At 34.7% G+C, this 13558-nt stretch overlaps 1 protein-coding gene across 1 annotated transcript in view; it reads right to left on the bottom strand.

The window, feature by feature from the left end:
- Nucleotides 1-3964, bottom strand: part of LOC137630510 (ras and EF-hand domain-containing protein homolog) — a 63855-nt gene extending 59891 nt beyond the window's left edge. Inside the window, 1 exon segment of the mRNA XM_068362019.1 lies at nt 3729-3964. The gene's annotated coding sequence lies outside the window, so the exon portion shown is untranslated.
- Nucleotides 3965-13558: the final 9594 nt, after the last annotated feature.

Genomic DNA, 13558 nt, shown 5'->3' with positions numbered 1-13558 from the left:
GCCTTTCGACCTCTTAAATTTCATTAGTATGCTACAGGGTGTTCAAAAATTCTCTCCGCACCACACAAAAGTCGATTATCGTTCAAAATATTTATTACGGAGAAACTTTTTGAACACCCTGTACAAACACATATGGGTTTGACATACGAGAATGGACTATTCCCTTGCCCATACCCTGTTATCTCCCTCGCCTTTCCTATTCTGTGATTCACTTCATCTCTCGTCTTACCGCCATTCGCGGTATATACTCTCATCCACCTATGCAAATCAGCCGCTTCGCTTCTTCCACCATGATTACAATATTAATATTCATTGCGCCATCATTTCGGGTTCCATTTGCCCTCATGAACTCATTCTCGTACACATTCATTCGTAATTCTCTGTATTTAGAACACGTTGAAATTAGTTACTTTTCGCATTATTATTATTATTATTATTATTATTATTATTATTATCATTATTATTATTATTAGCTAAGTTACAATCCTAGATGAAATAGCATGGTGATTTAATCCTACAAGCCAACGGGCTCCAACGGGGAAAAATAGCCTAGTGAGGAATGGAAAGGATATGAATAAATTATAAGTGACGTAATAACAATAAAAATAAAATATTTTAAGATAATTAACAACATTAGATTAAACTTATCACATCCTGTATAAACTATAAAAACTTCATAAAAACAAGAGGAAGAGAAACAAGATAGAATTCAGTAGTTCGCCACTTGCTAATTGTTAGTTCACCATTTGTAAATGATTAAGTTCGCCATTTGCAAATTATCAACCATTACGCTTTTCAATCGCGACCCATTTTCCCCTTAACTAATTTTGCAACTAAATCTAATGTCCTCCTATTTCCGGTGTCTTCCATTATTCCAGACTCTGGCTGCTCTATTATTATTATTATTATTATTATTATTATTATTATTATTATTATTACTGGCTAAACTACAACACTAGTTGGAATACCTGGATGCTGTACGCCCAGGGGTTCCAACAGGGAAAATAGCCCAGTGAGGAAAGGAAAGAAGGAAATAGGAGAAGTAATTAACAATTAAAATAAAATATTTTAAGAACAGTAACAGCACTAAAATAAATATTTCATGTATAATCTATAAAAAAAAAAAAAACTTTAATAAAATAAAGGGAAGAGAAATAAGATAGAATAGTGTACCCTCAAGCAAGAGAACTCTAACCCAAGACAGAGGAAGACCATGATACAGAGGCTATGGCACTACCCAAGACTAGAGAACAATGGTTTGATTTTGGAGTGTCCTCCTAGAACTGCCTACCATAGCTAAAGAGTCTCTTTGAGCCTTACCAAGAGGAAAGTAGCCACTGAATAATTACAGTGCAGTATTTAACCCCTTGGAGGAAGAAGAATTGTATGGTAATCTCAGTGTGGTCAGGTGCATGAGGTCAGAGGAGAATATGTAAAGAATAGGCCAGACTATTCGGTGTGTGTCTGTGTGTGTGTGTGTGTAGGCAAAGGGAAATGGACCGTAACCAGAGAGAAGGATCCAATGTAGTACTGTCTGGCCAGTCAAAGAACCCAATAACTCTCTAGCGGTAGTATATCAACGGGTGGCTGGTGCCCTGGCCAACTTACTATCTACGCCCACGGTTAAGGTACTTTGCTTACGCCCTTCAATACAGGGAGGAACTTTTTTAATTCCTCCTGTCAAATTTTCGACTCCTCTATATTTCATCTCTGTTGATTTTATCCTTTGTATAATTTGACTCTTCTGTCATTTAGTCGTTTAGGATTTGGGATAGATGAGAAATATAAGTTATTATTATGATTATTATCACTTGCTAAGCTGCAACCCTAGTTGAAAAAGCAGGATGCTATAAGTCCAGGGGCTTCAACAGGGAAAATAGCCCAGTGAGGAAGGAAACAAGGAAAAGTAAAGTATAAAAACTTCAACGAAACAAGAGGAAAAAAAAAATAAGATAGAATAGTGTGCCCGAGTGTAACCTCAATCAAGATAAAAGAAAAACATCTGCCTTCCACATGAATAAATAAAAATCACTTAATTAAGAAAGTAACCTTTCACTTGAGAACCTTAACTAAGTTGAAATAAGATACATAACTTAGCTTAAAGAAAAAAACCTGTCGTCACTTTGAAAAATAAATCTTTCCTTCGATTTAAAATTAATGTGTTTTCAGGTTAAGGAAAATCCTGCCATGCATCTGCCTTAAAATATATGATAAAGAATCAACAGACGTTTTGAAAAGGGAGAGAACACCCACAAATGGAAGACAGACGATGCAAGAACCTCGTAAACATGCTTTTGAAACATCGTTATACTTGTGTTTAACAGAGCGTTTAATGTGCAGATATAGTCAATTTTTTTTCGTGAGGCAGATTTGCACAGACTCGCAGGGGTGCCCTTTAGCTCGGAAAAGTTCCTTGATGGCTGATTGGTCGGAAGTACTTTTTTCCGGATACTTCCGACCAATTAGCTATCAGGAAACTTTTCTGAGCTAAAAGGGCACCCCTGCAAGTCGGTGCAAATGTGCCTCACTAAAAAAATTGACTATAGTGGTAGCCTGCTGCTAAGAACTTGGAAACGAATTATTATTATTATTATTATTATTATTATTATTATTAGCCAAGCTACAACCTTAGTTGGGAAAGTAGGATGCTATAAACCAAAGGGCTCCAACAGGGAAAATAGCCCAGTGAGGAAAGGAAATAAGGAAATAAACTACATGAAAAGTAATGAATTATGCATGTGAAATATTTCAAAATTTGTAACAACGTTGAAACACGTCTGTCATATTTAAATCCTTGAATGAATAGGAATTTACGGATATAACGCATAGGAATACGTACGTATTTAAAAATAAGCATGACAAGCACATATATCTTTGAATTTTTTAATAGAAATACAAATGCATGGCTGTGTATGTATTCATGCATGTAAGTGTATTTGTATACATTCAATATACGTTCTCTTGCTTGAGGGTACACTCGACCACAATATTCTATCTTATTTCTCTTCCTATTGTTATTTTGAAGGTTTTATAGTTTATATAAAGCAGATTTATTTTAATGTTGTTATTATTCTTAAACCTCACTTGTAGTATATTTCCCTATTTCCTTTCCTCACTAAGCTATTTTCACTGTTGGAGCCTTTGGGCTCGTAGCATCCTGCTTTTCCAACTAGGGTTGTAGCTTACCAAGTAATAATAATAATAGTGATAACGTTAAAAGTAGAATATCGCAAATGCTGTAAAACAATGCCTTGAATATGGTTATTTTTTCTCCGATTTATAAATAGATTTCTTTCTAATTGCAAAAAAAAAAAAAAAAAAAAAAAAAAAAAAAAAAAAAAAACAGACAGAATCTCTGGTGAAAATTATAAAGATACATTTAAAATTTATATCCATATTACAAAATAGCGGATTTCTGTGTTATGTTTTTTTACATAAAATGTGAAGAAAAATATTTATTTGTGAGAAATGTGCACTGACTTACTTTTGGTAATACACACTCACACAACCACACACACACACACACACACACACACACACATATATATATATATATATATATATATATATATATATATATATATATATATATATATATATATATATATATATATATGTGTGTGTGTGTGTGTGTGTGTGTTTGTGTGTGTAGACAGAAAGATATCACTGGTATGAAACACGCATTTATATTTTTCATAACTAGAACATGAATTGGTAATCCTCCTTACCGGAACAATCTTCCCAAGGATGCGCCAACTGTCGTGATTTCTAACCTTCCTCGAATCCAAAATGACCGAAGCGATATCAGAAGTTGACTTTGCACTAATTTCCAACGCACAGAAAAAAATCCTATTCCTCTCGAAAGGACTCCTTCACTGTTTCTGCCTTCGGAGGAGCTAAGCACATCGCCAACGCCACCCGTATTCCTCCTATCCACTGACTGGCGGGGGCCACAGGTATACGCTGCGAGGCTCTCAGGTGGTTATTGGCACAAGTGGGAGGCACTTTACCACACCTGTGCAATGGCACCACTTCCCCCTCCCCTCCCCGCCATAACCCTTCGCCTCCTTACCAACTCATTCATCCCTCCACGAGGCCTCCTCCTCTTGCTGATGGTGCGCTAAGGTCTTTTACGTCTGTGGATTTCATGTTCGTTGTGATATCACGTGTAATCATGTATGTAAGATGGCACACTTTTTATTGTGTGTTTTGTGCTTTTGGGTATCGTATATGTGTTTGTCACTGAAAGCTTATATTCCTTATATAAGTTTATTATTTTCTTGTGTTTCGCTCTTGTAAAAGTTGCACTTTTTATTGTGTGTTTTGTGTGTTTCGGATATCGTGTGTGAGTTTGCTTGTCATTGAAAGCTCATATTCTACAAGTTTATTTTTTTTTTTTTTTTTGTCTTTTACTCTTGTAAAATCTTTTTTTTTTTTTTTTTTTTTTTGTATTTAATGCGTTTATATGCGTCCGTATACATGTTTCATTATGCTTATCTTCTTTGTATGATATACTTTTATAAAACGACTCTCTAGAGCACGTTAATGACATGTCTTACCATACATTTTCGAAGCTTGGAAAGCATATTTGAAAGTTGTAGATGGAGGTCAGATGATAATGATGCTATTGCTGTTAATGAAAGTAAAATTTAGTGATAATGGGCTGTTTTAATATGGATTTGAGGCCATGAGAATGATTAGCCACGATTTTAACCTACGCTGCTATTTGTATCGGATTTGGCATTTAGAATATATTTTCAGGTCGACGAATGATTCATTATGTGAGTATTTTTTTAAAGAAGATATTTTCGCTGGCAGTCATTACCTCCGCCAACGAAGTTGAAAGGAGGTTATGTTTTCGCCCCTGTTTGTGTGTTTGTTTGTTTGAGAACAGCTTCTTGGCCACAATTTTAATCGTAATGAAACTTGTAGGGATTAATTGTTATGTCGCAATTGAAACTTGCAGGGATTAATTGTTATGTCGCAATGAAACTTGCAGGGATTGATTGTTATGTCGCAATGAAACTTGCAGGGATTAATTGTTATGTCGCAATGAAACTTGCAGGGATTAATTGTTATGTCGCAATGAAACTTGCAGGGATTAATTGTTATGTCGCAATGAAACTTGCAGGGATTAATTGTTATGTCGCAATGAAACTTGCAGGGATTGATTGTTATGTCGCAATTGAAACTTGCAGGGATTAATTGTTATGTCGCAATAAAACTTGCAGGGATTGATTGTTATGTCGCAATGAAACTTGCAGGGATTGATCGTTATGTCGCAATGAAACTTGCAGGGATTGATCGTTATGTCGCAATGAAACTTGCAGGGATTAATTATTATGTCGCAATGAAACTTGCAGGGATTGATTGTTATGTCGCAATGAAACTTGCAGGGATTAATTGTTATGTCGCAATGAAACTTGCAGGGATTGATTGTTATGTCGCAATTGAAACTTGCAGTGATTGATTGTTATGTCGCAATGAAACTTGCAGGGATTAATTATTATGTAGCAATGAAACTTGCAGGGATTAATTGTTATGTCGCAATGAAACTTGCAGGGATTGATTGTTATGTCGCAATGAAACTTGCAGGGATTAATTGTTATGTCGCAATGAAACTTGCAGGGATTAATTGTTATGTCGCAATGAAACTTGCAGGGATTGATTGTTATGTCGCAATGAAACTTGCAGGGATTGATTGTTATGTCGCAATGAAACTTGCAGGGATTAATTATTATGTAGCAATGAAACTTGCAGGGATTAATTGTTATGTCGCAATGAAACCTGCAGGGATTGATTGTTATGTCCCAAACATAGATATAGCCCTACGAATATACTTTGTTTCGATGGTGCCAAACTGCAGTGGGGAGCGCTCTTTCTCAAAGCTAAAGTTAAATGAAAACTGATTAAGGACGTCCATGCAACACTATCGTCTTTCAAATCTGACTATAATGAGCCTCGAGTCCTTAGAATTGGGCACACACGTTTGACTCACGAGTTCCTGATGACTGGCAGGTGCCGGCCATTCTTTGATGATTGGTTGGTCCATCTGACTGTGAGGAGTATTGTGGGTATCAGGGAACAATTCCTGTCTGAAGCTCTTGGTGAGGATGGTAGATACATCCTCACCAAGATTCTAGGAGGAGGACTTTTTTATGATGCTAGTGGCATCTTTAGATTCATATTAGAAGCAAGGCCTGATTACTCGTTTTTAAATATATTAAATTTCGAAAGTTTCACCGTTAAGTTATTTATTAATTTGTTTTTATTATAGTGTTTATCCTAGTTATTAATTGTTAATTAAGCATGATTAAATCGGCATCAGTGAACACTGATGTTTTGATGCCAGATAATTACAGATCATTCTCTCTCTCCTCTCTCTCTCTCTCTCTCCTCTCTCTCTCCTCTCTCTCTCCCCCCCACCAACCTAGTTCTTTGTTGTTCTGTCGTCCATAACTTCAAAGTATAAAAGTAATTGAAAAAAAAAACATTAAAATTTTCCACGACCAACTCTTAAAGACGAAGCATTTTGTTTGATTTATTATTTTAATCTATTTAATTAATTAGTTTTATCCGTTACCTGCTTCGTTCCATTATGTTTTTTGTGTAATTATATTATGGCAATATGGAGCCAAATATAAATTAAAGAATGACGGTGCAAATTATTATTATTATTATTATTATTATTATTATTATTATTATTATTACTAGCTAAGCTACAACCCTCGTTGGGAAAAAAAATGCTATAAGCCCAAGGGCTCTATCAGGGAAAAATAGCCCAATGAGGAAAGGAAATAAGGAAATAAACAATATAAGAAGTAATGAAAATTAAGATAAAATATTTTAGAAACTGTGAAATAACATCAAAGCAGATATTTGATATATAAACTATAAAAAGACTTATGTCAGCCTGTTCAACATAAAAAAATTTGCTGCGAGTTTGAAATTTTGAAGTTCCAACTGATTCAACTACCCGATTAGGAAGGTTATTATTATTAATATTATTCCCTTACTGGAAAGCTTTACTTGTCAGGGACACCCATACTAGGTTGGTTTGCTGTGAGCGATCAGACGAAAGTCGCATACCATCACTGCGTGGTATCGAAAATGTTTGAGGTCTTTGTACTGCAGTGAACTAGAAACGGCTACATTTGTTTATTATTATGATCATTGTTATTGTTTCTACTGTTATTATTATTATTATTATTATTATTATATTATTATTATTATTATTATAAATGTGGGATAATGGGGCTTGTAATGTTTGTTTATAGGATTAAAATAGAGGTAAAAGTTTTGATATAGAAAGTTTCAAATTGAAAGTTTCTCTGACTTAATTACAATAATTTTCATTAAATTCACCCAATATTTAGTTTTTCTGAGGGGGACCGGATTGCGCCCACTCATATTAACTCGAGCAACCTGTTTTTAAATTCCCATAACCTTCGGTTTTTTTTTAGAAGGCAGAATGATCCACCTTCCTTCGGTTAGTATCTCCATGACACGATTAAATTAATAATCTCTTATTCACTGCTTCATTCCAACCCCACAACTTCATTGGGAGTATTTCTTTTGGTATTGCATGATGAAGTTTTCCGCATTATTTTCAAGTCGATGAGTGTTACCTAGGAGAGAGAGAGAGAGAGAGAGAGAGAGAGAGAGAGAGAGTGCGCGCTTCAGAACTTGCTCTTAATCATAATGTGTTGTGTTGTTTATGAAGTGTAAACAAAAATTTATGGCATATATATATATATATATATATACATACATATATATATACATATACATATATATATATATATATATATATGTACACATACACAAATATCCAGTATATCATCAACTGTGTGACTAATCCACTGCAGGACAAAGGCCTCATACATGTCCTTCCACTCTCGTCTGTTTATGGCCTTTCTCTGCCAGTCTCTACCTGCAATTTTTTTTTGGCTCGTCAACCCATCGTCTTCTCTTTTTCCCCTGCTTCTTTTGCAGTCTCTAGAAACCCATTCTGTTATTCATACACACACACACACACACACACACACACATATATATATATATATATATATATTTATATATATATACACATATAGATAGATAGATAGATAAAAATATATTTATTTATTTCTGTTCACGCTCAATGGCATTGCCAGTCGTATAATTACTTGGTCTCTCCTCGTACATCGGGTAGGTGTGAGAGAAAATAGCCATACCCTGGTGAAAGGGTGTTATATGTGTGTGTGTGATCAATAATTACACTAATTTTTTTTTTTTTTTTTTTTTTTTTATTCAACGATAGGGACCATTTTAAAGGTTTAAAGGCCGCTCATGAATGACAGAGGAAAGGGACAGTGACAATGCCCTAGCTGGACAATACATATGATCAGTGCCCAAGCTATGACCAGGGAGGGACACGCAATGGCTGCCGATGACTCAACAGTTAAATCTATAGCTCCCCAAACCCTACATTCTTAGCTCACAAGATGGTGAGATTGAAGACACTACAAAAGACTTTTGAGCTTGAGCGGAATTCGAACCCCAGTCCGACAGACTGCCAGGTAGGGATGTTTCCAGCACTTGAATGATTTTCATTGGATCTTCTCTTATCAAGAACGTAGCTCCTCGCATATCCCCATTTATTACTGTGTTGGTATTCTAATTCTTGATTTGTTCCTCCAAGAAGTTGGTGCGTGATATTTTAATCCTCATAGGTTCCTATATAGTTTGTACGCATAACAATAAGTTCTTTTGTGTGTGTGTATATATATATATATATATATATCATTCTACTTATCCAGCCAGAGTTGTAGCTTAGTAAGTAGTAATATATATACATATTATATATATATGTTTATATGTATATATATATATATATATATATATGTATATATATATATATATATATATATGTATATATGTATGTATATATACATGCATGTATGTATTTATGTATTATGTTAAAACTGATTAAACGTCATTGGCCAATGCATGGTTCAAGCATTCTCATGTCCCCAAGTAACTGTTGCTTCCACATGCCACGAAATTGTTACCTTGAAAACCAATAATTGGTATCACAGACTGGGCAAGAATGAAGAGGTTACTGCTTTATAGTATGCAATATATACTTTCGTTTGCTTGTCATTTGCGTCATTTGGTATTACTTACTGCACGAATCATGCCAAGAGTTGTAAATGAGTTTTGGAAATATTTATTCAACATTATGTCAAGGTATCCCCCTTTGTGAGTGGGGATACCTTAACGTGGTGAGTAGGGATCTGTATCACCATGATCAGTAAAGCTATATTAGTCAGGGACATCCATACTTGGTTGGTTTGCTGTCTCCAAACATCACGAATCCGCAGTTGCTCAGCGTGGTGATGAAAACCGGCCAAACCCCAGGCATGAATAAGGACACGACTAAGGCCTTTGTCCTGCAGTGTATTAGAAACGGCTGTTTGATATTGTTACTGTTTGTCAAGTATCTATAATGGATAGGAATGGTTATAGTTTCATGTGTGTATTAGTATGCGTAGTTGTAATTGTTACACTATTATGTATAACCATTTATATAAATAACTATTGGGGCGCTCAGTAGAGCGCAGACCTCCGACGTGGCAGATTATTTCTTGGCCTTTTGCTTGACCTTTGACCTTAACATGTATTAACTGGCATGGATTCTCGTACACTCAAATATGAACCAAGTTTGAAGTCTGTGATACAATGTCCAAACTTATGTCTGATGTTTTCGCTGCCAAAGGGTATGTAGCATTTTGCTTGATCGTGACCCTTGCCTTTTGACCTTGACCTTCCAAAATTTAATCATATTCAGCTTTATACATAACAGTTAATCCATACAAGTTTCATTACTCTATAATCAAAATTGTGGCCAGGAGGTTATTCGCAAATAAACACACAGGGGTGGAAACATAACCCTCCTTCCAACTTCTCTAGCGGAGGTAATGATTAAACCTATAACTTATTTAGTTAAGGATTCACATTTGCTCGAAACTGGGATATAACCACGCACTTCTAGATGATATCAAAGAGCTTCTTAACACGTGAGGTGCGACTTGAATAACGTGCTTTCTTTTCTGTGAGATTTCAACTGTGACGTCATAATCCTTTGAGAATATTAGATTTTTGTGGGTAGTCTCTTGTCTCCGTCCTTACAGAAGAAGAAAGATCTAATATATAAATATATATATATATATATATATATATAGCCTAAATATATATATATATATATATATAGCCTAAATATATATATATATATATATATATACATATATATTTTTTTTTATTAAGAATAGCAGATCGATTGAGATGTGGCTATGTCATGCGACAGTTATTTTCAGCCTTTTTAATTACCTGTGATTTTGTAGGTGAGAAAATTACCTCGTGGTTTTATTGGTTATTTCTTTTTTCGAAGAGTTTCTATTCTAATTTGGTTGCAAATCTTGCTTTTGGTTTAGGGTGTTGAGTCTATGAATGTGATTTATGTTATTTATTTGATTTACAATGTTTACTTTTGATATTTGTTTTGTATAAAACTTGCTGGAAATTCCCTCAGTGAAATGTAATTTTTTTTATCATTAATATTTCTTCAAGTATTCCTATAACAAAATTGGTACCACTCCTACTAGTCTTTGTTAATGATGTTTTCGCTGCCAAAGGGTATGTAGCAAAATTGCAACGTTGTTCGGAGAGAGAGAGAGAGAGAGAGAGAGAGAAGAGAGAGAGAGAGAGTGAGAGAGAGAGAGAAATGTGTTCTGTATTACAAATTATTTACCAAAATTGCAACAGTATGAGAGAGAGAGAGAGAGAGGAGAGAGAGAGAGAGAGAGAAATGTGTTCTGTATTACAAAGTATTTACCAAAATTGTAACATTATTCGGAGAGAGAGAGAGAGAGAGAGAGAGAGAGAGAGAGAGAGATGTGTTCTGTATTACAAAGTATTTACCAAAATTGTAACATTATTCGGAGAGAGAGAGAGAGAGAGAGAGAGAGAGAGAGAGAAGCAAAATTATTCAACTCAAACTAGATCGATAATGAAGCAAAAGTTAAAATCGTATATGCACACACACACACGTACGCACACATCTTTGACGTCATCAAAGAGAATTCGAAGACCTTGATGAAATTGAAAACAATGAAGCTTTTCCTGATGTCGTTAAAATCAGCAATTTGTGGTCAGGAATTTCAAAATTGGTTTTCTGACAACGTTTCAAAGACTTTGGCGTCTATCTAGTTTCCGCTTTAATATTTTATTTTAATATAGTTTTCCAGATATGAATTTTTTTTTTTCATTGTGACATATTTAACTTTACAAAAAGCCAAAACACAAAATATAAGTTATATTATCCTGTTTATGAAATATATAAAAGAAAGAGAGAGAGAGAGAGAGAGAGAGAGAGAGAGAGAGAGATGTCTTTTGTATTACAAAGTATTTACCAAAATTGTAACATTATATTGAGAGAGAGAGAGAGAGAGAGAGAGAGAGAGAGAAATGTGTTCTGTATTACAAAGTATTTACCAAAATTGTAACATTATTCGGAGAGAGAGAGAGAGAGAGAGAGAGAGAGAGAGAGAGAGAAATGTGTTCTGTATTACAAAGTATTTACCAGAATTATAACATTATTCGGAGAGAGAGAGAGAGAGAGAGAGAGAGAGAGAAATGTGTTCTGTATTACAAAGTATTTACCAAAATTGCAACAGTATTCGAGAGAGAGAGAGAGAGAGAGAGAGAGAGAGAGAGAGAGAGAAATGTGTTCTGTATTACAAAGTATTTACCAAAATTGCAACAGTATGAGAGAGAGAGAGAAGAGAGAGAGAGAGAGAGAGAGAAATGTGTTCTATATTACAAAGTATTTACCAAAATTGTAACATTATTCGGAGAGAGAGAGGAGAGAGAGAGAGAGAGAGAGAGAGAGAAATGTGTTCTGTATTACAAAGTATTTACCAAAATTGTAACATTATTCGGAGAGAGAGAGAGAGAGAGAGAGAGAGAGAGAGAGAGATGTGTTCTGTATTACAAAGTATTTACCAAAATTGTAACATTATTCGGAGAGAGAGAGAGAGAGAGAGAGAGAGAGAGAGAGAGAAGCAAAATTATTCAACTCAAACTAGATCGATAATGAAGCAAAAGTTAAAATCGTATATGCACACACACACACACACGTACGCACACATCTTTGACGTCATCAAAGAGAATTCGAAGACCTTGATGAAATTGAAAACAATGAAGCTTTTCCTGATGTCGTTAAAATCAGCAATTTGTGGTCAGGAATTTCAAAATTGGTTTTCTGACAACGTTTCAAAGATTTTGGAGTCTATCTAGTTTCCGCTTTAATATTTTTTTTTTTAATATAGTTTTCCAGATATGAATTTGTTTTTCATTGTGACATATTTAACTTTACAAAAAGCCAAAACACAAAATATAAGTTATATTATCGTGTTTATGAAATATATAAAAAAAAAACTATAGAGGGGCACTCAGTACAGCGCAGACCTCCGCCCAGGTAGCTAATTTCTCGACCATTTGCTCGACTGTTACCTTGACCTTTGACCTCAGCCTGTATTAATTGGCGTGAATTTTCATGCACTCGAATATGAACCAAGTTTGAACTCTGTCAGAACGATGTCCAAACTTATGGCTGATTACGTGAATTGGACATTTTACTTGATCGTGACCTTGACCTTTGAACTTGACTTCCTAAAATAATAATTTCTTGCTTTTTACATAACACTTAATCTTTGCAAGTTTCATTACTCTACGATTAATTTCTAGCCAGGAAGCTGTTCACAAACAAACACACAAACACATACAGGGGCGATAACATAACCTCCTTTCAATTTCGTTGGCGGAAGTAACTAAGTCAAATTTTGTTTTATTCTGGGCAATTCGCCATAACGATTGTCAACGTCACACTAATTGTCATCGTCGCTTTATGTATTTGTACAATATCCACCTAATGATTCTCATGTAACCAATTTTTTATTTTTTTTTTATTTTCTTACACTGATATGATTTTGTACATGGATTTTTTTTTTAACAATGTTTCATGACTGTTTGCAAGCCGTTCATATTGTTATAAATTTTATAAACCTGAAATACCGATTTTTTATTTTTTATTTTTTATTTTTTTATTATAGAATCTTGAAATATGCGTTATTAGTTTTAACAAAATGTGTTGCAATTCCAAAGTTAATTAGAGGGTCACTCAGCAGAGCGCAGACCTCCGCCGTCAGCTTATTTCTCGACCTTTTGCTCGAACTTTAACATGTATTAATTGGTGTGGATTTTCATACACTAAAATATGAACCAAGTTTGAAGTTTGTGACAACGATGTTCTAACTTGTGGCTGATTATGTGAATTGGACATTTTGCTTGACCGTGACCTTGACCTTCAAAAATTTACTAATTTCCAGCTTTTTGCATAACAGTTAATCCCTGCAAGTTTCATCATTCTACGATTAAAACTGCGGCCAGGAAGCTGATCACAAACAAACACACAAACAGGGTGTAAAACAAACTCCTTCCAACTTCGTTGGCTGAG

This window comes from Palaemon carinicauda, chromosome 38 (genome assembly GCF_036898095.1).
Source record: "Palaemon carinicauda isolate YSFRI2023 chromosome 38, ASM3689809v2, whole genome shotgun sequence".
NCBI classification, from domain to species: domain Eukaryota; kingdom Metazoa; phylum Arthropoda; class Malacostraca; order Decapoda; family Palaemonidae; genus Palaemon; species Palaemon carinicauda.
The sequence above is the reverse complement of the archived record's forward strand: the minus strand, read 5'-3'. Positions and strand labels throughout refer to the sequence as shown.